This window comes from Ambystoma mexicanum, chromosome 2q, assembly GCF_040938575.1.
Source record: "Ambystoma mexicanum isolate Mex_15411 chromosome 2q, UKY_AmexF1_1, whole genome shotgun sequence".
NCBI lineage: Eukaryota > Metazoa > Chordata > Amphibia > Caudata > Ambystomatidae > Ambystoma > Ambystoma mexicanum.
Window position 1 is genome coordinate 74,134,275 of NC_090924.1, and position 20,389 is coordinate 74,154,663.

Below are 20,389 nucleotides of genomic sequence, written 5' to 3' on the forward strand. Positions count from 1 at the left end.
TGTCCGGGCCCAGAGGTCACTGAGTCTTCCAGTGCCATCCACTTGGCACGGCCTACTGTTCCCAGCGTTTTCTACCCGCAAATCAGCACCACTGCCAAACAGAACTGCATCATTGGGGCCCATCGCTGCTGCTCTCCGACTTGACCCCAGCCCAGCCCAAAGGCACCCATGCTTCTGGTCTGATGCTGAAAAGCCTGGCTCTGCTGAGATCCGAAAGACAAGAACTAAGGTATTTTGGGAACATAGTACTATTGTTTTTTGTGTTGCAACTGTATCAGCTCACACCTCTCCTGAAGCGTATAGGCTGCCCTCAGACTGCGCTACCAAAAGAGTGAAAATAAGTTATAACTGTTGGGCTTGCCCGTTTCACTTTTATTATTGGGATCACTGCTGCATGGGTATTAAGCGCCTTGTAAATAACCTATCAGATCATATCATAGATCAAGATCATAAGCAACTTCCAGAAACCTTGGCAGGTGGTCCACTGAGGCCCATTTGCAGGTTGCAGTGTGTTATTGGGTGGGGCACTACTAGGGTAACATATTGTGCTGTACATGTGGTATTCGCTATGCTTTGATACCCCACTGACCACATCTATAATGTCCAATGTACTTGGTATAATGCATGGACATGTTCATCAATCCGCACTGTGCTTAGAGGTAAACGTAACTGAGCTCCCGCTGTTCTTCTTTGTCTCGAGACAAGGAAAAAAAGCACTGCAAAGGTTAAAGGGGTAGTCCAGCTAAAAATTTTATTTAAAAAATAGGCAACATTAAAAAAAAATACTAGCACTTTTTTTTTTAAACTTCTTATGTAAAATTTTGAGCTATTCAAGCTCAAAATTCGCAAAAGCAAGCACATGGGCGCATCCATTTTGTGAAATGGATGCCCGCCTCTGCTGGCTTTTGCTTTTGCAGCACTAATGAAGGAAAAGCCAGCCAGCTGTAGTAAACAAAAGCTACCGCTGGGTGGCTTTTCCTTCATTGGTGCTGTACGCGGAGGATGGGGACCGGAGACCAGAGCAGGAAAGCTGCAGCTGAATCTCGGTAAGTATTTATTTTTTTTAAAAAATAAGCACTAGCTGCGTTTTTTTTTCTAAGTTTTCCGGGCTGGAGGAGCCCGGAAAAATTTAGAAATAAAACTGCATCTTTAAAAACGTTGTATTTGTGTTTGCGGTCGCTTTTGAAGCGACGGCAAACATAAATACAACGTTATTGCGTTTGAAAACGCTGCGGTTTTTCTTTCCGAGTTTCTCAGGCTGCTCCGGCTCGGAGGAGCCTGAGAAACTTGGAAAGAAAAACCGCAGCGTTTTCAAACACAACCGCGTTGTGTTTCTGCCTGCTGTGGCTATCACTTTGGGTCTCCGGTGCTCCCGTAGGGGAGCACCGGAGACCCAAAGTGAAAGCCAAGGCAGGCAGAAACACAACGCGGTTGTGTTTCTGCCTAAATCTGCTTTCCCATTTGGGGCTCTCGGGCTCCCAGGGGAGCCCGAGAGCCCCAAATGAGAAATCAGATTTAGGCAGAAACACTGCAGCATTTAGAATTTCCCATTTGGGGCTCTCGGGCCCCCCGTGGGGAGCCCGAGAGCCCCAAATGGGAAATCAGCTGTAGGCAGAAACACTGCGGCATGTAAACACAACCGCGTTGTGTTTCTGCCTGCCTTTGCTTTCACTTTGGGTCTCCGGTGCTCCCCTGGGGGAGCACCGGAGACCCAAAGTGATAGCCACAGCAGGCAGAAACACAACGCGGTTGTGTTTGAAAACACTGCGGTTTTTCTTTCCGAGTTTCTCAGGCTCCTCCGAGCCAGAGGAGCCTGAGAAACTTGGAAAGAAAAACCACAGCGTTTTCAAACACAATAATGTTGTATTTATGTTTGTGGTTGCTTCAAAAGCAACCGCAAATATAAATACAACGTTTTTAATGCTGCGGTTTTATTTCTAAGTTTTCCGGGCTCCTCCAGCCCGGAAAACTTAGAAAAAAAAACCGCAGCTAGTGCTTATTATAAAAAAAAAAAATGGCACTTACCGAGATTCAGCTGCAGCTTTCCTGCTCTGGTCTCCGGTCCCCGTCCTCCGCGTACAGCACCAATGAAGGAAAAGCCACCCAGCGGTAGCTTTTGTTTACTACAGCTGGCTGGCTTTTCCTTCATTATGGCCGCAAAAGCAAAAGCCAGCACAGGTGGGCATCCATTTCACAAAATGGATGCGCCCTTGTGCTTGCTTTTGCGAATTTTGAGCTTGAATAGCTCAAAATTTTACATAGGAAGTTTTTAAAAAAAAGTGCTAGTATTTTTTTTTCATGTTGCCCATCTATTTTTTAAATAACATTTTTAGCTGGACTACCCCTTTAAGTTTCTCAGCTGATAAAGGTTCATCTTCGGTGACATTCGCAATTCAAAAGAACGATTTTTGGGGCAGACAGGCTGTGCCGCCGCAACCCCTGCTAAACATATGTCCAGAGATGACAAACCTTGAAAGTAACTCCGCACAATGGCCCTCTGAACAGCGGCCCACGGCTAATCAGGGGTTCAGGAATCAGCTGTGCTTCCCACGCCGAGTGGAACTCCTGCCCACCACCTGTCCACATAATACTTCACCCTGGTCAGCACTCTCTTCTCCTCACCTCGCCACCTCCTCCCTTCATCTCGGCTCGCCTTTTGCCCCTCGGAGCACCATGCAAGAGAGGAACGGGCATTCTGGGCCGGAGCCCGTTCCTCTCTTGCATGGTGGGTCCTACTCGCCTGAAATGGGATATTTAAATGCAAAGTAATTGCTACTATATTAATCCCATTGTTCATAGTTTGTAGGAGTACTGGACAATTGTATGGACCCGCGCTCACTGAAAATAAACGGTATTCCCGAGGCAACCCCCACTATGCCGTGATACAAATTAGTCTCTCCTTCCTCCATCATCAAGTCCCAAGATCTTCTTGACGAATGTATTTATTTCTGCAAGGTTTATATCCGACAAACATTGCATAAATAAACGCTTCGTGGCTGAGGACTGTAACTACCTCTGTTGACCCCATGGGGTTACCAGAGGAAGTTAGTTTTGCGCACCGGCACATTTAAAAAAAAAAATCTCCCCCCACCAGTTCAACATATGGATTTTTCTCATCTGCGCCATTGGCAGCCCATATTCCCAAAGAGCTCCGGGAGACCGTTTCAGTTGTGCGGTTCTTTGATATGTTCACTCTGCTTCCAAAGGGTGGCATAAATTAGAAGGATGCCCAACGGAGGACATTGGTGCGTTGGCAGAGAGGCTTTGCCATTATGGGTAGCATCTTGCTTGAGGATGCACCTGAAAAGATGAAGGGCTTTTTTGACTTTGGTGAAACCATTCGCAAGGCCCACGACCAATCACCATTGGGAGGGTGGCGATACTATGATGAACAGTTCCGTAGATTGAAGGAAGTTCACCCAGACCTGAGCTGGAAAGTGATACATTCCCACCTGTGGCTGCAAATATCCAAGCCAGATCCGACTCTTATCAAGACCATTGAGCCACCTGGGATTGTGCCACCTGGGATGAGGATACCAAAAAGAGGCTACTGCTGGCCCTATGATAAAAACGAATGTGGGAGGGGAAGCCTCTGTCGCTTCAAACATGAATGTTCCAACTGTAGGGGTGATCACCCAATGGTCATGTGCACTTGTTAGGCAGAAACCTGTGCAGTTCCCTTTGGGAACACTGCAAAAGATTTAGGACTACAGGTGTTAGCAGTAAACCCACTTGGTAGCAGTCTGTACCACCCAGATTTACCTGGTAGCTGTGGCTGAGCAGTCAGACTTCTCTCAAGAAGAGTTAGGCAGTATGCAAAGTATACACAATAGGCACTCAGACACACCAATACAAGCAAACACTGACCAGAGCTTTTGTATCAAAGTATATAATTATTTATTTAAAAACACACTGTTTGAAACACTCCAGCACTCTTGTCGTAAAATATTCTAAACACAGTTACTATTGTAATATATACACTCCTTTTTCCTTATCAGATAAGTCTCAGTAAAACACCACTTATTTTCATACAGAGGTGAGCGCTTAACTAGATGGCACTCCAATAAGTTTGTGAGAAAGGGAGGAAAAAAGACAGAATATGGAAAGGTACACCACTCTAAGATTTAGGAACACTGTTAGCAAGGCAGAAGAGCAAAAGTCACTGGTGAGCCAAAGTCCAAAGGCTGGGCCCACTCTTAGAGAGAGCAGAGCACAAATGCGCCCAAGATCACACAGTTACACTAGGCTTAGAAAGTCTTGCAGAGAGTTCAAAAAGAGTTTACAGAGGCTTAGGAAAGTTTAGCCAGGGTGTCCCAGGCTAACCCAGGTTCGAAAGCCGGGGGCTAAATCTACCCTGTGCAGTCGGTAGCAAGGGAAGCCTGGCGGGACACAGTACCTTAAGTGGGAAGGATCCTCCAGTGGTGGCAGTTGTTCCTGGCAGTGGGTGCAAGTGGGGAAGAGAAGATCTCGACTTGGAGGAAAGATGAAGGTCGTTGCACTACCAGGAAAGAAATCAGCCGCAGAGTTTTCCGGTTAAAATTGGTACCTTTGTTCGCGGTCGTGGTAAAACGTGGTATCCCGGTTGCCAGGGTGCTTGGCACAGGCAAGGCGGCCACGAGGTATGTCGGGAAGGCGAAAAGACGGTGAAACTGGTTATCCCCACCAGTGAAAGGAAGAAGACTCTCCGGCGGGAGATCTCCTCTGTCGTTGGGAAAAGTGGTGAGATGGTCCAGCAGGGCTCCACCGGGGGTGGCGTCGTGGCAGGTCGGCTCAGCTTCTCCCTCGTCGGGTTCTTGGGTCCTGTGGCGACTTCTGAAGTTCCAGTCCCCAAAGCCCTGCTTTTATGCAGAAAACCCCCATTCATTCAGCCTAGCTGTCACTCAAACATGCTAAGTGGTGAGCCGGCCGGCACACCACTTGGGCCAATCAGGACGGAGTGCGACTTGAGTTGCCTAGGCAACTCAGTCCAGGGTGCCTAAATCCCCCTCCACCCCTCCTAAGTATCCCAGACAGAGTGGCACCACTTTGGAGGGCTTCTGTGGAGAAGCCTGCCAAAAAGTGGAACAAAGGGCTCGACTTGGGTTGGAGTCACAGAAGAGAACACAAACGCCATTTTAGAATCAAGTTTTGGCAAAAAATACCAACCGGAGAATTAATATTAATTAAATAAACCGGCGGTATGTTCGAGGCTACCGTAAATAATTAAATAAAGATAGTAGCCTAAAACAATGGGAAATCCCATAGGAAAATATTCGCGGTTGAATATAAAAAGTAGTATCCACTGCCACCAGCCAAAACTCGATCAGGGGGGACGGAGACGTGCCCCCTCGACTAACAGACCCCGGGGCAATTGAATTGCCCCAGCCAGTACGTCCACAATATGATGGTTTGTACTGGTTCTGTTCAGAATTTAAGACTAGTAAAGTCAATGGTGACTTTACATGCCCTGGGAGACAGTAGTCAGTCCCAGGGTATGGAGTCTATACTGGGGGGCCACTATGACACCCCTGTGTTACTGCACTGAGGGTTCTGTGTAACACACATCACAAAAACACATGAAGCCCTATGGAGTAAAAGACCCCATAGCCCATTAAACACATCTAGATTCAAAGAAACACACTCAAATCATGCCCAAGAGTGAGGGTAAAAGAGTCTCACTCTTGGCAGGAGAAAAAAATAAACCCCGAAAATCCAGCAAAGCTGCTGGGGGACTCAGTAGGTTAGGCAATTCATCCTAAACAGAGAATTCTCCCTAACAGCACTCAGTTGTCCCTTGCTCTCTTCGGGGCTGCATCAAAGATGATGTAGTTCATGGTTGTGCCTGTAAAGACGAGTGGCGCTTGGCACATTTTGTGCATTAGTTGATGTGCAAGTGTTCGTATAACAGTAACATCTTGTTTGTTACTTATCTGTGCTGCCATTAAAGAATATTGTGCCAACACAAAAAAAAAATATATATATATATATATATATATATATATATATATATATATATATATATATATATATATATATATATATATATATATATATATATATATATGTATTATTTTTTTTTTAACTCAAGAGTTGTCCAACATACGGCCTCGCGGGCCACATAAAATGGCTTGGCGGGCCACATAAAATGGCTTGGCGGGCCACATAAAATGGCTTGGCGGGCCACATAAAATGGCTTGGCGGGCCGTATGTTGGACAACCCTGATCTACGCCTACTAACTATAGGCCAATTACTACAGTGCCCTTTCTCCTAAAAATTTTGGACAAGGTGGCCTATATGTAAATACAAAGATATCTGGAATTACACCACCTTCAGTGGAGTGCCATAGGGATAACTAGTATCCTCGTTCTCTCTACTTCTGTGACTTTTTTGTCGCGTAGACAATCTCCTAGTTATGGCTGGTGGCAGTGGACGTGTTTTACTAACTATAGTGTCGTTTTTATACCGCAGGCTATGCCCATAGCCTCTGTAGTGGACAGTAGGGGCTCGCAAGTACCAACTTGGGGCCTATTTTCGCCATTACTAGTGTTGTTGGTTCTTTGTTAGCCCTTCTTCTACCATGCTGGGAGGGGGAGGTCAGTGTGTGTGTTTTGCCTTAGCAGAACCCTTTGGTATCCCCGCCTAGGCTCCAGAGTGTCTGGACAGGCAGAAAGAGGGGGAGGAGTCTTACACCCCCCCCCGTTCTTTGTCTGCCGGAGTGCCTGAATAGGACCAGCTCCCACAGGGGGTCTGGCTGTCCTGATTTGACAGCCAAAAGCCCCTTTTTGTAAAATGCTGCGAGATTGAAGAGGAGCGTGTGCTGGAACTGTATAAAAGGTGAGGCTTCTGGAGTGAAAAGCAACTCACTGGAAACTGAAGTAACCGAAGACGACGACCAGTGACGCCTGAAGACCCTTTGCAACACCACCATGAAACGACCACTGCTGTCCTGACACTGTTTTCTATGCGAAGAGGACGACTCGTTCCCTTTGGTTGGTGGGAATAACCAGTCCCAAGACTTGAACGGAGTCATCTCCCGAGGTCCTAGGAGTTTCCAGAGCTGCGGAACCTCAATACCAGAGACCTGCTACCCATTTCCTGTGCATTGTTGTGGAAAGGCCAGATCCGTCCAAATCTTTGCTGAACCCGTAAGGACACTCCAGAGATCTGATCCAACTCGCCCAGAACCCCTCACGAGAGTGCTGGACAGCAGGAAGCAAAGAAGATTGACCAGACAATTTGTGCCCTTTGTTGGTGTTGCAGAAAAGGTGTCAAAACCATAGAGTGGACCAAGAAGTTGCTGAAAGTCATGCTACAGGTCCTCCCTCGAGACTGCTGCTGAGAGATCCCATCCATTGTCCTGCCTTTAGTCATCAGACAAAGGAGCCCAGCAGTTAGGTCCAGAGTTGCAACATCGCAGAGCATCCACCACAAACATTTTGCTGTAACCTAAGGTACTGTGGGGAAAAATGTATTGCTAACCTGAGTCCAGGAAGTCGCCCAGAGCCTTGTAGTGCACCTACAGGTGTCCAGGGTCACCCCCTCTTACCTCAGACTCAAGCCGCTGCTTGTGTCCCTTCATCACGTCATTTTACAAGACTCCCTTGTTAGTTGTTAACTTGCTGCATCTTTATCTGCATATTTATTTATTTATTATTTAGTCGCTTCTCCTCTGCTCCGCACTTTCCACTCCCCCCTCCACGCACTTTTCCCTTTCCCATGCACTTGCGCATTCATAATGTCACTGGGCCTAGTAAGATCGTTGTTTTGTTCTCCCCTGTTGCCCTCCCTTGCCGCGCTCTCAAACACTTGTGTACGAGCACAATATAAATGAAATATCAATATAACACTAGAGACTGGAAGAAATCCTCTGGAACTTTGTATTCTACTGCTTGTCAAGACTTTGAGCCCTCACCAAACTGCTTTTAGCTAGGGTTGCGTTTTTGAACTTAAGACTTGCTGCGCGAAGAAACCCTCTCTAGAACCTTCAACCAGGCTAATGTTACACTTACTATTTTCCTGCCTTAAAATGACTTTACTATATGTATTTGCAGAGTAAATGTTTTGTTTTACTGTACAAACTGTTAAAAACCGCAGGTGCACGTAATAACCGATAATACGATAAGTCTTTTCCCTTTCTAACGTTGCTACAAATGTAACCGTGAACAAACACAAAAGTGAAAGTGTCTTTTTAAGTGGAAACTATACGATTACTGCGACCACAATCACTGCGATCCCGAAACTGCTGACTTTTTATTTTATTTTGACAGCCTTTACATCACATATATATGCGGGAGGAGACCCCCCCCCCGCAGCCCCCCTACTTGCATTATATACCATTCCCCCCCCATATATTTGTGGTGTAAAGGGGGTCGAATTAACAATAAAAGTCGACATTTTCAGAGTGCGCAGTAATGGTCTAATTCCTTTTAAGGTATTCTCAAGTATTCCGAAGTGTTCTAGTGGAAAAGTCTAAAATATTTAAAGTGATCCTGGTGTAAGGAACAAGTTACTTACCTGTAGCTGTTCTCCAGCATGGGTCTGGCATGGATTCTCATGCTCATGAATATTCCCCGTCGTCAGGCTGGGAATCCTCGGTAAAGAAAAAACCAGTATCAGTTTCGTTTCTGATCTGTCTTTCGTAGTAATAACCAATCACTGGTCTCTGCGTCATACTGACCACAGCCAATGACTGCCCTCTACCAAAGCATCGCCTCTGGCAGCCATCTTCAGATTTGGAAGCACGTGAAGTGGCAGTATTACCAAGTGAAGAGCCGCAGAGGGGTAGGCGGGAGGGTTCGCATGTGAATCCATGCCAGACCCATGCTGGAGAACAACAGCTACAGGTAAGTAACTTGTTCCTTCTCCAGCATGGGGTCTGGCATGGATTCACATGCTCATGAATAAAGAATACATAGCAGTACACACATGCACAACCACGGGAGGTGGCAACGGCTCAACATTAAGCAGTACATCAAACTCAACATTAAGCATCTTACCTCCTCACCAGGCTCACCTCAGGCGAACAGGTTGCGCAGCACTGCTTGGCCGACCCTGGACTCCTCCCTGGAATCCCGGTCGACGCAGTAAAATTTCGTGAAGGTGTGCGTTGACCTCCACGTAGCAGCCCTGCATATGTCCAACAGGGGCACACCAGAAAGGAACGCCGTGGTAGCTGCGATCGCTCTGGTGGAATGGGCTCTCGGACGGCCAGGCAGCGGTCGGTTTGCCAACCGATGACAGTACATGATACAGCCGGAGAGCCATCTGGAAATGGAAGCCTTCGAGAGAGCCTTCCCCTGATTGACAGGTCCAAAGTTCACAAAGAGTTGTGACGTCTTCCGAAAACACTTCGTGCGGTCCACGTAGAACTTCAGCGCTCTAGCCACATCCAGCGAGTGCAAAGTCCTCTCAGCCGGCGACGAAGGCGACCGGAAGAACACAGGCAACGCCAAGGGTTCGTTGAGATGGAAGTCCGACGGTACCTTGGGCATGAAGGAGGGGTGCGTCCTGAGCACTACCCTCGTGTCGTGAAAAGTCAAGTACGGGGCCTTGCAGGAAAGGGCCTGGATCTCTCCCACCCGTCGTGCGGAGGTGATGGCCACAAGAAACGCTGTTTTCCACGACAGAAACTTCAACGGGGCCGAGTGCAGAGGCTCGAACGGAGGTCCCATGAGCTTGGTCAGCACCACGTTGAGCTCCCACGCCGGGGCCGGAGCCTTCACCGGCGGGAACGATCTGAACAGTCCCTTCATGAACTCTTTCACCAGACGATGAGACCACAAGGACGTCCGGCCCGCGGTTCTGGTGTATCGGGAGATCGCAGCAAGATGAATCTTGATGGACGCGTGTGCCAGTCCAGCTTTGGCCAGCGTCAGCAGGTACGGCAGTATTTGGGGAGCCGTAATCCGTAGAGGGTTAATCTTCTGTGCGTGGCACCAGACAGAGAACCTCTTCCATTTGTGTCCGTAACATTTAAGAGTCGAGGACGCCCTGGCCTTTGCAAGAACCTCTCTGCAGTCGGCCGGTATGTCGTATCCTCCAAACTCTAGCGCTGCAGGAGCCAGGCCTGCAAGTTCAGCGATTTCGGGTCGTGGTGGAGGATGGCGCCTCCTTCCCTGGAGAGTAAATCCGCGTCCACCGGCAGCTTGACTGGCGGGGACGCTGACAAGTCCAGAAGGTCCGGGAACCATATCTGCCTCGGCCACGCAGGTGCGACGAGGATCATCCTGCACCGTGACCTCTTGAGCTGGTTGACGAGCCGGATTAGCAGTGGCAAAGGAGGGAACGCGTAGAGGAACAGGCCCTCCCAGGGGAACGAGAAAGCATCGCCCATGCTCCTCGCCTGGGGAAACCTGCTGGCGAACCTCCGGCACTTGGAGTTCGTCGCCGTCGCGAACAGGTCGATCTGGGGTGTGCCCCACCGTCGGAAGAGGCGATCCACTAGATCCTGCCGTACTTCCCACTCGTGGCACGAGCGCAGCTCCCTGCTGAGTGAGTCGGCGATGGTGTTCTTTATCCCTGCCAGATGAAATGGCACCAGAAACATCCTTTGGGCGACGGCCCAATGCCACAGGTCCTGCGCCTCCTTGGACAGCGCTGGGGACCTGGTTCCGCCCTGTTTCCTGATGTAAAACATGGTGGTGGTGTTGTCGGTGAAGATCCTCACCACCTGGCCCTTGAGGGACGGAAGGAAAGACCTGAGGGCCCAGAACACTGCACGGAGCTCCAGGACGTTGATATGGAGGGTCTTCTCCGTCGGGAGCCAAAGGCCTCTCGCGTGCAGATTTTCGGTGTGCGCTCCCCACCCTTCCAGTGAGGCATCCGTGGTCACTGTCTCCTGGTGGTCTGGGGTCTGAAAGTCCATGCCCGCCGTCAGATGCGCGCGGTTGCCCCACCACCGGACCGCTCGGCGGAAACTCTCGTCAAGTGTGATCCTCTCCTCGAAGCCGCCCGTCGTTTGGATCCAGCGCGCGTCCAGGAACTCCTGCAACGGGCGCATCCGGAGCCTGCACATGGGAATGAGGTAGATGCAAGAAGACATCATTCCGATGAGGGACTTGATGGACATCACCTTGGCCGCGTCGGAAACCAACATCCGCTGTACCTTGCCCAGGATGGACCTGGTCCTTTCCTCCGACGGGGAGGCCAGAAGGGACACTGTGTCGAGCTTCGCTCCCAGAAACAGTGCGTTTTGCGCGGATACCAGGTGGGACTTGGCGTAGTTCACGGAGAATCCCAGGTCCGTGAGAAGTTGGACGGTCCTTGCCGTGTGCTCCACGGCGAGCTCCCTCGTCTTGGCTCGGATGAGCCAGTCGTCCAGGTAGGGGTAGACGTGGATCCCCTCGCGGCGCAGCTGCGCCGCCACCGGTGCCAGGCACTTGGTGAATACCCTGGGTGCCGACCGTAGTCCGAAGGGGAGGGCTTTGAACTGGTAGTGACGCCCTTGGACCACAAACCTGAGGAATTTTCGGTGCCCCTTTAGGATGGGGATATGGAAGTAGGCAGCCTCCAAATCCAACGACGACAGGAAGTCTCCTTCCTCCAGCTGCCCCAGGACGTGCTGGAGGGTGACCATCCGGAACTTCTGCGCCTTGATGAACTTGTTCAGACGTCGCAGGTCTAGGATGGGGCGCCATCCTCCCGTCTTCTTCTTCACGAGGAAGTATCTCGAGTAAACTCCGGAGCCCCGAAGCCTCTTTGGGACGAGTTCGATGGCGCCCTTCCTGAGCATCGCCTTTACCTCCAGGAGAAGCTGAGGGACGTGAAGCTCTTTCCTGGCCACGGGGGGGACGCGCGGGCACCTTCTTTGAAACTCAAGCGCGTGGCCCCGGGCTAAGGCGTCCAGCACCCAACGGTCGGTGGAGATGGACTCCCACACGCTGACGAAGCTCGCCAGCCGGTCTCCCACCGGGGTGCTTCGGTGGGGGCCCGACCCCACGGCCGGTTCAATCCTGTTTCGACGAGGCTTTGCCGCCTTGACCTCCTTGGCGACGACGGCAGAGTCCGCCAGACTTGCCTCGTCCTCTGTAGGCCTCCTGAGACGACGAGCGGGCCGCTTGACGGTAGGTGGAGAAACCGCCGCCGGAACCTTTGGAGGCGCCCTTGCCTCCGCTGCTCCGAAAGGGCGTCCGTCGTTGCTGCAGAACCCCAAGGGCCCGGGCCGTCTCAGTGTCCGCTTTAATGGCCTGAAGGGAATCGTCCACTGTTTTCCCAAACAGGTTGTTCCCATCAAACGGCATGTCCAGGACTCTGGTCTGTACGTCTTGACGGAAGTCCGTAGCCTCGAGCCATCCACGCCGCCTAAGGCACACGCCGTTGCCCAACTGGCGAAACCCAGTGTCGGCGATGTCCGTCGCAATAGTGATGGCGTGGTCCGACGCCACCTCACCCTCCTGTAGGATCTCCAGGGCATCCGCCCTCTTGTCGTCCGGTAGGAAGTCCAGCAGGGGAGCCAGTTTGTACCATAGCTCCCTGTCGTAGCGGGCCACGATAGCCAAGGCGTTGGCCGCTTTAATCGTCGTCGCTGCAGACGAGATGACCCTGCGTCCCATAGTGTCCAATTTCTTTCCCTCGCCGTCCGGTGGGGAAGTCGATGTGGAGGCCGCACCCCCCCCCCCCCGCTTTTTTCCTGGCCGCCGCGGAGACGACGGAGTCCGGGGTAGGCTGCGCCCGGAGGCACAGGGGGGCCGCGTCCGGGACCCGGTACTTCTTCTCGTACCGGTCTCTTCTAGCTGGCGTCGAGGAAGGGTTCTTGAGGAGGGAAAGGCCCTCATCCCAAATGTCGTCCAGTAGAGGCACCGCGAGGACCGTCTTCCTCTTGGCCTCGCGCCGTTGATAAAGGAATCCTTCCTTTTTCTTCTCCTCAGGGCAGAGTTGGAAAAGCTCGGATGCCCTGGCGATCATGGAGTGGAACGATCCAATCTCGTCGGGCGGAGAAGCCCTGGTGGGAGGTGACGACGGTAGATCCTCGTCGTATACCTCGACGTCCGTACCCGTCGCTGCCGTGTCAGTCCCCGTATCATCCCCTCGGGTGGACGGGGAGGAGGGCTGGACGGGGCGCGACGGCTGAAAAGGAGGTGGAGGGTGAATCCTTCTTTTTTTGGGCGGGGGAACACCAGAAGGTCCCGGTTCAGGATCCCCCGACGGGAGCGGTTCCTCCGTCGGCAACGGTAGTCTCGTCCTTATCTCTGAGCATAAGGACTGTATAGCCAACAAAATGGCCGCCGAGTTGTCTTGCGGCGCTGGCAGAGGGGAATCCGATGGGCGATCAGGGGCCCCGTCGGCACCCTCGACGATGTCGTCACCTGCGTCGGGATCCATCCCGACGGGCCGGTCTTCTTCCACGCCAAGGCCGTGGCTTCCTCTGAGGTTGAGGCCGAATCTACGACGACGCCCTGCCCCCCCTTTTTCTTCCCCGCCGGGGATTTCACGGGGGTCCTATCGAAGGGCACAAAAGAGGACTCCCTCCGAGGTGGCAGGGAGACTCTGCGCCCCGAGGTCGCCACCACTGGTGTAGCCTCCACAGGCTGAGCCAGGGCCGCCGCGACAGTATCGATAGAGGGCTTGGCCGGATGGATTAAGGCCTTCACCACCTTAGGTGCGCTCACCGCCTTATCCTTGAGGGGGGGGACACTGCCTCGCTCCCCCTCCGATGGGGCCTTCGAGCTCGACCGGGGCCTCTCCAGGAGCTTCGCCGGGTGCTCGCCCTTCCTCTTACCCGACCCAGAGCGTTGGCTCGTGGTTGATGGTGCCGGGGAGGGTGCGCCCTGCCTGGCGCCCGTAGAGCCCGACCGTTCGGCGCTCCCGGTGCCAGTGGACTCGCGGTGCTTGGCCTTGTGTTGGACCCCCGTCGCCGGGGCGTCCTCAAAGGTCTTAGAAGACCGCTCGGATTTCTTCCTCTTCTTCTCGCCTGACAGGCTCTTCCCTTCCAGCCAGTTGGCGAGACGTTGATAGCGGTCCTTCATGGTCCGCTCCGACATATTGCCGCAAAACGCACAGTCCTTCTCCACGTGCGTCTTGTCCTCATGTAAGCAGTAGAGACAAAAGGAGTGTTGGTCCTCCTTAAAGAAGTTCTGCAGCTGGCATCCAGGGCAGATCCTGAACAGCTTTCCGGGCGTCGAGCTTCCCTTCTCCTGGGCCATGTCCGGGCCTGAGAAGCTTCTGAAGTCCTCCAAAAGCGTAGCTCGACGAAATCTTCACCCTTGAGGGGCGCAGACGAATCCGACACGGGTCCCCGTTGATCGGATGGAGAGTCGGTGGAGCTTGAGGCTCTTTTGACCGAAAAAACGTGAAAAACATTAGCACTAACGCTCGAGAGCAATAGCACGAGGATCCCAACACATGAACATGCGGTAAAAATCTGAAGATGGCTGCCAGAGGCGGGGCTTAGGTAGAGGGCAGTCATTGGCTGTGGTCAGTATGACGCAGAGACCAGTGATTGGTTATTACTACGAAAGACAGATCAGAAACTGATACTGGTTTTTTCTTTACCGAGGATTCCCAGCCTGATGACGGGGAATATTCATGAGCATGTGAATCCATGCCAGACCCCATGCTGGAGAAATATAATAAATATATAATTCTATATTAAGTACAAGTGTGCATGTCTAACTAAGGTACAGTTTACTTACCTACAGCTCACATCTTACTCTTAAGATAAGCCTGACTGCTCTGCCACTCTACCAAGGTCCTGAGTTAGTACAGACTGATACTAAGAGTTGGAGATGTACAAACCACTGGGATAGCTTACTAAAGTCTTATTAGCAGTAGGACTTTAGGAAAACTCCCCTAACAAAACTCTACCAAAAATAAATTAAAAAAGGAACAATGCACCCCCCCTGCCACCTCCAACTATAAGGTGAAGTGTGCAACTTAACCCAAGGAACTTCATAATGGGAGGACAAGGTGCCCCTGCACGGATAGCCATTGGGAATTACAAGTGCCCTCAAAATAGATGTGCTAAGCAAGGAAAGTAAAGCAAAAAGGCTTTACTTAACTTCAAAACATCAAGTCAGGATTCAAGAATAAAACACTCCACTTTAACATTATCAAGGGACTGAGGAAGGTTTGGCTTCCATGACTTCTACTTATATTATAAGGTTTCCCAACTACAGGTCCTTGTGGAACACATGAGGGATGGCTTGGGGAATTATTAGGCTTCGAGGACCTGAAAACACACCCCAAAAAGTTAGAGATTTATTGTGGGCTCCAACCAGGCTGATCCCCAGAAAATGGATTGACTATTCAACATTGGGAATATTGTGGTTGCTCTGGAAGAAGAACAGATGCAATCAGGGCTTATCTTCATGGCCGTCGCCAATGACATCGGTGTAGAGACCCTAGCTAGACCTCGGCTGACATGGCTTTCGCCACACACAGGTCTGGTCAGAGGGCTGGAAAGAGTTGGGCAGCTGTTCGTACAGCGGTCGTTCATTGAACAAGATGGCCTCCAGGAAGTCTTAGGCCGGGAATCAATCTCGGTCTTTGAATATCTGAGATTGAAGGGAATAATGACAGACAGAAAATGGCAGGGGATCGTAGGGGTGGTTGGTGGGGGGGTGGGGGGGTTTAGGTTGCTGACTAGCAAGGGTTTTGCCCCCCTTTGAGAAAGTGATAATGACCACACGAAGGAAAGGGACACGCTGCACTCTATAAAGTCTTAATCACATCACATATGGGGAATAGACAGAACTTCAAAACGCAAATGGGACAATTTGGTCAGTGAAGAGCTATCAGAAGAAAGGTGTAGGTGAGTTTATTTATGGAAACCTATTTACGTCAGCCATAGAACACAACTTTAAAATGCTGCATGGCTGGCACAGGGACCCAGTAACCCTCTCTAAAACGTTTCAGGGCGCATCTCCTCTCTGTCTGAGGGCGTGCCGGAAAATACAGACTTGCTGGGAGTAGCTTTTAAGTTGGATCAAAGAGCTTACGGGAGACAATATGCCTATGGACCCTTTCCAAATGCTATTAGACATACCCCTGGTAGCTAGTTTTAGGGGAGTTTTTCGAAAGTCCACTTGGGGTAACATTCATAAAACTATCCCTAGGTGTACAGGTCCCCAACTCAGGAAGATAGCTCGGGGGCAGCGCGCTCGCCTTGGAAGCAAGACACGGAGCAACACAGGTTCGATCCCCGGGTGGGCGAATAAAAACCTCAGCTTAAGCGCCTTATAAATAACCAATTATAATTATAGTAGAAGTCTGCACTACCCAAGGGATCTTGGTGGAATGGCAGAACAGCCAGTCTTAAAACAGGAGGAAGATGTGAACTGTAATTAAGTACGCTGAACCTAGTAAAGGCAATAATCCAAAGACATTCTTACACAGTAAATGTTGTATTAAAATATACCTAATTTCTTAGTTACACAGAAGGTAGATAAATACTGATTCACTTAACCAACACGCATAGGAATTCTTAATACTTTTCAAAAGCGATTACTTCAATAGTAGGTTCTCGTAGTTCCAACTGTTACAGCGTTTGACACTAATGACAGTTCTAATGTATTATCGGTAATACTGCGCACTAGTATAGATTAACAGATCTACAGTAATTGTATTTAGTTCGCAAAACCACATGAGATAAAGTCTTTAGGAAGGAAAAAGCATGGTTATACACACAGCAGCAAGTCTTAATGATAGATACAGTTTTCGGAGTGTCCCTAACTATACGAAAAGTCAGTGTTGGGGTGGAGTCAACGTCTTACGAAGAAGTAGAAATAGAAAAGTTCCTCAGGATACTTTCAGTCTCTATGAAAAAGATGCTTAGCAAATACAACACATGTCGGGGGACTCTGCGAAGGACGCCCTAAAGCAGACAAGCTGACAAGCCTGTACCAGAGGTATGGGTCGACACCCAACCCCTATTCAAGCACTCCAGTTACAGTGGAGTGACTCTCTGGCTTAAGATAAGTTCTACCTTTCAGCCCCACAGTACCTTAGTTTAGAAGTACATTCAGCAGAATTCTTTCCTCTGCAGCAGTGACTGACCCGGTCTCTGGATTCCTCGGTCTGGTGACGAGAGGATGGACTCAGAAAGGGATGCCTCAGCAGCAATCGCAAGAGAGGACCCTTAGCATGTATTTCTCCTGTTTTAGTCTGCCTTTTTATCAGCTCCACACAAAGGACGGTTTCGGCCTGGTCGATCTTCTGCGATTCTGAAGTCCTGCACTCGGGTGAGGGGACTAGGATGCGTGGGATCGTGCCTCTGGAGGTCGAACTGGGGCTCACCAAAGTTATAGGCAGATTCGTCCAAGCTAAGACGTTGCACAGCAAATGGGTTGGAGGTCTACTAGTATTACGGCCTGCAGCTGTGTAAAGTCACAGCACCTCTGGAGATGGCTCAATTTGTAGTTCGTCGTGGAGCTATTTGGTCCCACCAGCCTATGGGAAGGAGTTCCTCTCTGAAGTAGAAAACCGGGTCAGGATAGCAGGGGTCGCTTTATAGCTCCTGGAAGGGTCTGCAGTCATCTCTGCTCGTCTTCAGTTTCGGTTCTTCTGTTCCAATGGTCAACTTGTCTTCGGCCTCAGGAACCTTACCTTTTATTCAGTTTTCTCATTCACTCCTCTGCAAACTCTCTCTGCATTTTACAGAAAGGGACAGGTGGCTGTCCAATCAGGTCATCGAGCCCCCCCCCCTCTACCCCTGCAGGGGGAACTGGTTCCATACAAGCACACAAGCAGACAAAGAGCAGGGGAGTTGTAAACTCCTTCCCCACTTACTGCCTTTGCAGACACACTGGAGCCTAGGCGTGGACACCGAAGGGTTCCCGCCAAAAGCAGAACACACATTCAGACCTCCCAATCCCAGAATGGAAGAAGGGCTAACAAAGAACAACCACAATAGAAATGGCGAAAAATAGAAAGGAGCCCTCATGTTAACACACAGGTGACCCTATTGTGCATAATCAAGCCTATGAATGCAGTAGAAAATAGCACAATAATTGGTAGAACACGTCCACTGCCACCAGCCATAACTATAGGGTTGTCTATGTGACTTGTAAGGAGGGCATGGTATCAATAGTAAGACAAAGCAAAAACAAAGAGGTGATGGCTGGAAGGTTTAGACTGAATCTTGACCACTGGCATTGCTCGGGGCAACCCTCCAGACCATCGTTCTTCGCCTGCCAAGCCATTACAGAAGGGCAAAGACCATATGCAAATCAGGCTTGGCCCCACCCCAAAAGGGGAAGTCCAGCCCGAACTGCTAGGTCACATCCCTTCTGCACGAGACCACAAGCATCCCCAAACATGTTTCACCCTTGTTGGGGATCATCAGTGAGGAGTAGCTTGGGTCTCTAGGCCCAGCAGGCACGGGACCCACGTCTGGGCATACCCGTCCCACTCGGGGTGACAAAGCAAAAACAAAGAGGTGATGGCTGGAAGGTTTAGACTGAATCTTGACCACTGGCATTGCTCGGGGCAACCCTCCAGACCATCGTTCTTCGCCTGCCAAGCCATTACAGAAGGGGAAAGACCATATGCAAATCAGGCTTGGCCCCACCCCAAAAGGGGAAGTCCAGCCCGAACTGCTAGGTCACATCCCTTCTGCACGAGACCACAAGCATCCCCAAACATGTTTCACCCTTGTTGGGGATCATCAGTGAGGAGTAGCTTGGGTCTCTAGGCCCAGCAGGCACGGGACCCACGTCTGGGCATACCCGTCCCACTCGGGGTGACAAAGCAAAAACAAAGAGGTGATGGCTGGAAGGTTTAGACTGAATCTTGACCACTGGCATTGCTCGGGGCAACCCTCCAGACCATCGTTCTTCGCCTGCCAAGCCATTACAGAAGGGGAAAGACCATATGCAAATCAGGCTTGGCCCCACCCCAAAAGGGGAAGTCCAGCCCGAACCCAACTCTTTTGTTTTGCTATTGTCACCCCGAGTGGGAAGGGTATGCCCAGACGTGGGTCCCTTGCCTGCTGGGCCTAGAGACCCAAGCTACTCCTCACTGATGACGCCCAACAAGGCTGAAACATGTCTGGGGATGCTTGTGGTCTCGTGCAAAAGGGATGTGACCTAGCAGTTCGGGCTGGACTACCCCTTTGGGGGTGGGACCAAGCCTGATTTGCATATGGTTTTTCCCCTTTTGTAATGGCTTGGCAGGCGAAGAACGATGGTTTGGAGGGTTGCCCAGAGCAATGCCAGAGGTCAAGATTTATTCTAAACCTTCCAGCCATCAACTCTTTTGTTTTGCTATTGTCACCCCGAGTGGGAAGGGTATGCCCAGACGTGGGTCCCTTGCCTGCTGGGCCTAGAGACCCAAGCTACTCCTCACTGATGACGCCCAACAAGGCTGAAACATGTCTGGGGATGCTTGTGGTCTCGTGCAAAAGGGATGTGACCTAGCAGTTCGGGCTGGACTACCCCTTTGGGGGTGGGACCAAGCCTGATTTGCATATGGTTTTTCCCCTTTTGTAATGGCTTGGCAGGCGAAGAACGATGGTCTGGAGGGTTGCCCAGAGCAATGCCAGAGGTCAAGATTTATTCTAAACCTTCCAGCCATCAACTCTTTTGTTTTGCTATTATCAATAGTAAGACAGACACGTGACCACAGTTCAAGGATGCTTATTTAACATAAACAAGGGTGTGATAAACGCCTATCTAATCAAAAATCTTCATATGGGAGCAAGCTAGGACCATCAAATGATGCAGTCCTAGTGGAGTCTCATCAAAATAAAAGCCTATACCAAAAAAAAAGACAATTGCCAATCCTTAGCGCTAAATACAAATTGAGGGGAGTAGTGTTCATGAAAAAGAAAGAAGTGTTCACAAAATGTTATGTCAGGATGTTCAACGCGGGACAAGGCGGTTCACTCGAACAAAGCACACACTCAGGTTTCTCCAGTACGAGGATACATTTCCATTACCAGCATCAGGGCCTTCTGTGCTCAAGTCTCTTTACTTCAAAGTCTCTTGATTCAGAGGGCCCGATATACCAAAACAAAACACAAACTTCCTTTCCTTTTATAAGTACTCAATTCAGGTGATTCACACTGGATCCCCCCTAAGCCATGCTCAGATCCCTTTTATATCACGATCATTACCGTGGATCCCACTCTTGCGGACTCAGATCCCTCTTTTTACAATGTCCACAGAATATTATTTCTCGGGTGACTCACGGTTCACCCCGGATACCCATCAGCCGGGCTCAGAGTCTTCCTCTCACACAATTAATCTCCTTCAGCCGGACTCGTTCCAATTTCAGTTTGCATCAAGCTATCGAAGACTTTCAAATGTTGATGGGGTCTAGCTTGACCCGTTGCAGGACCACTTCGATCTCAAAATTCAATTTTCACAGTCGCCAACCAGTTTGATACCTAAACAGAGACCTTCGACTGAGCACCCATGCAGCGCCAAACCACTGTCTACCGGATCTTTCTTGGACTCCAAAGCTTAGTCACTC

At 50.4% G+C, this 20,389-nt stretch overlaps 1 protein-coding gene across 4 annotated transcripts in view; it reads right to left on the reverse strand.

Moving 5' to 3' along the window:
- ANKS3 (ankyrin repeat and sterile alpha motif domain containing 3) overlaps positions 1–20,389 on the reverse strand; it is a 590,125-nt gene that overhangs the window by 99,975 nt on the left and 469,761 nt on the right. The window lies entirely within an intron of this gene.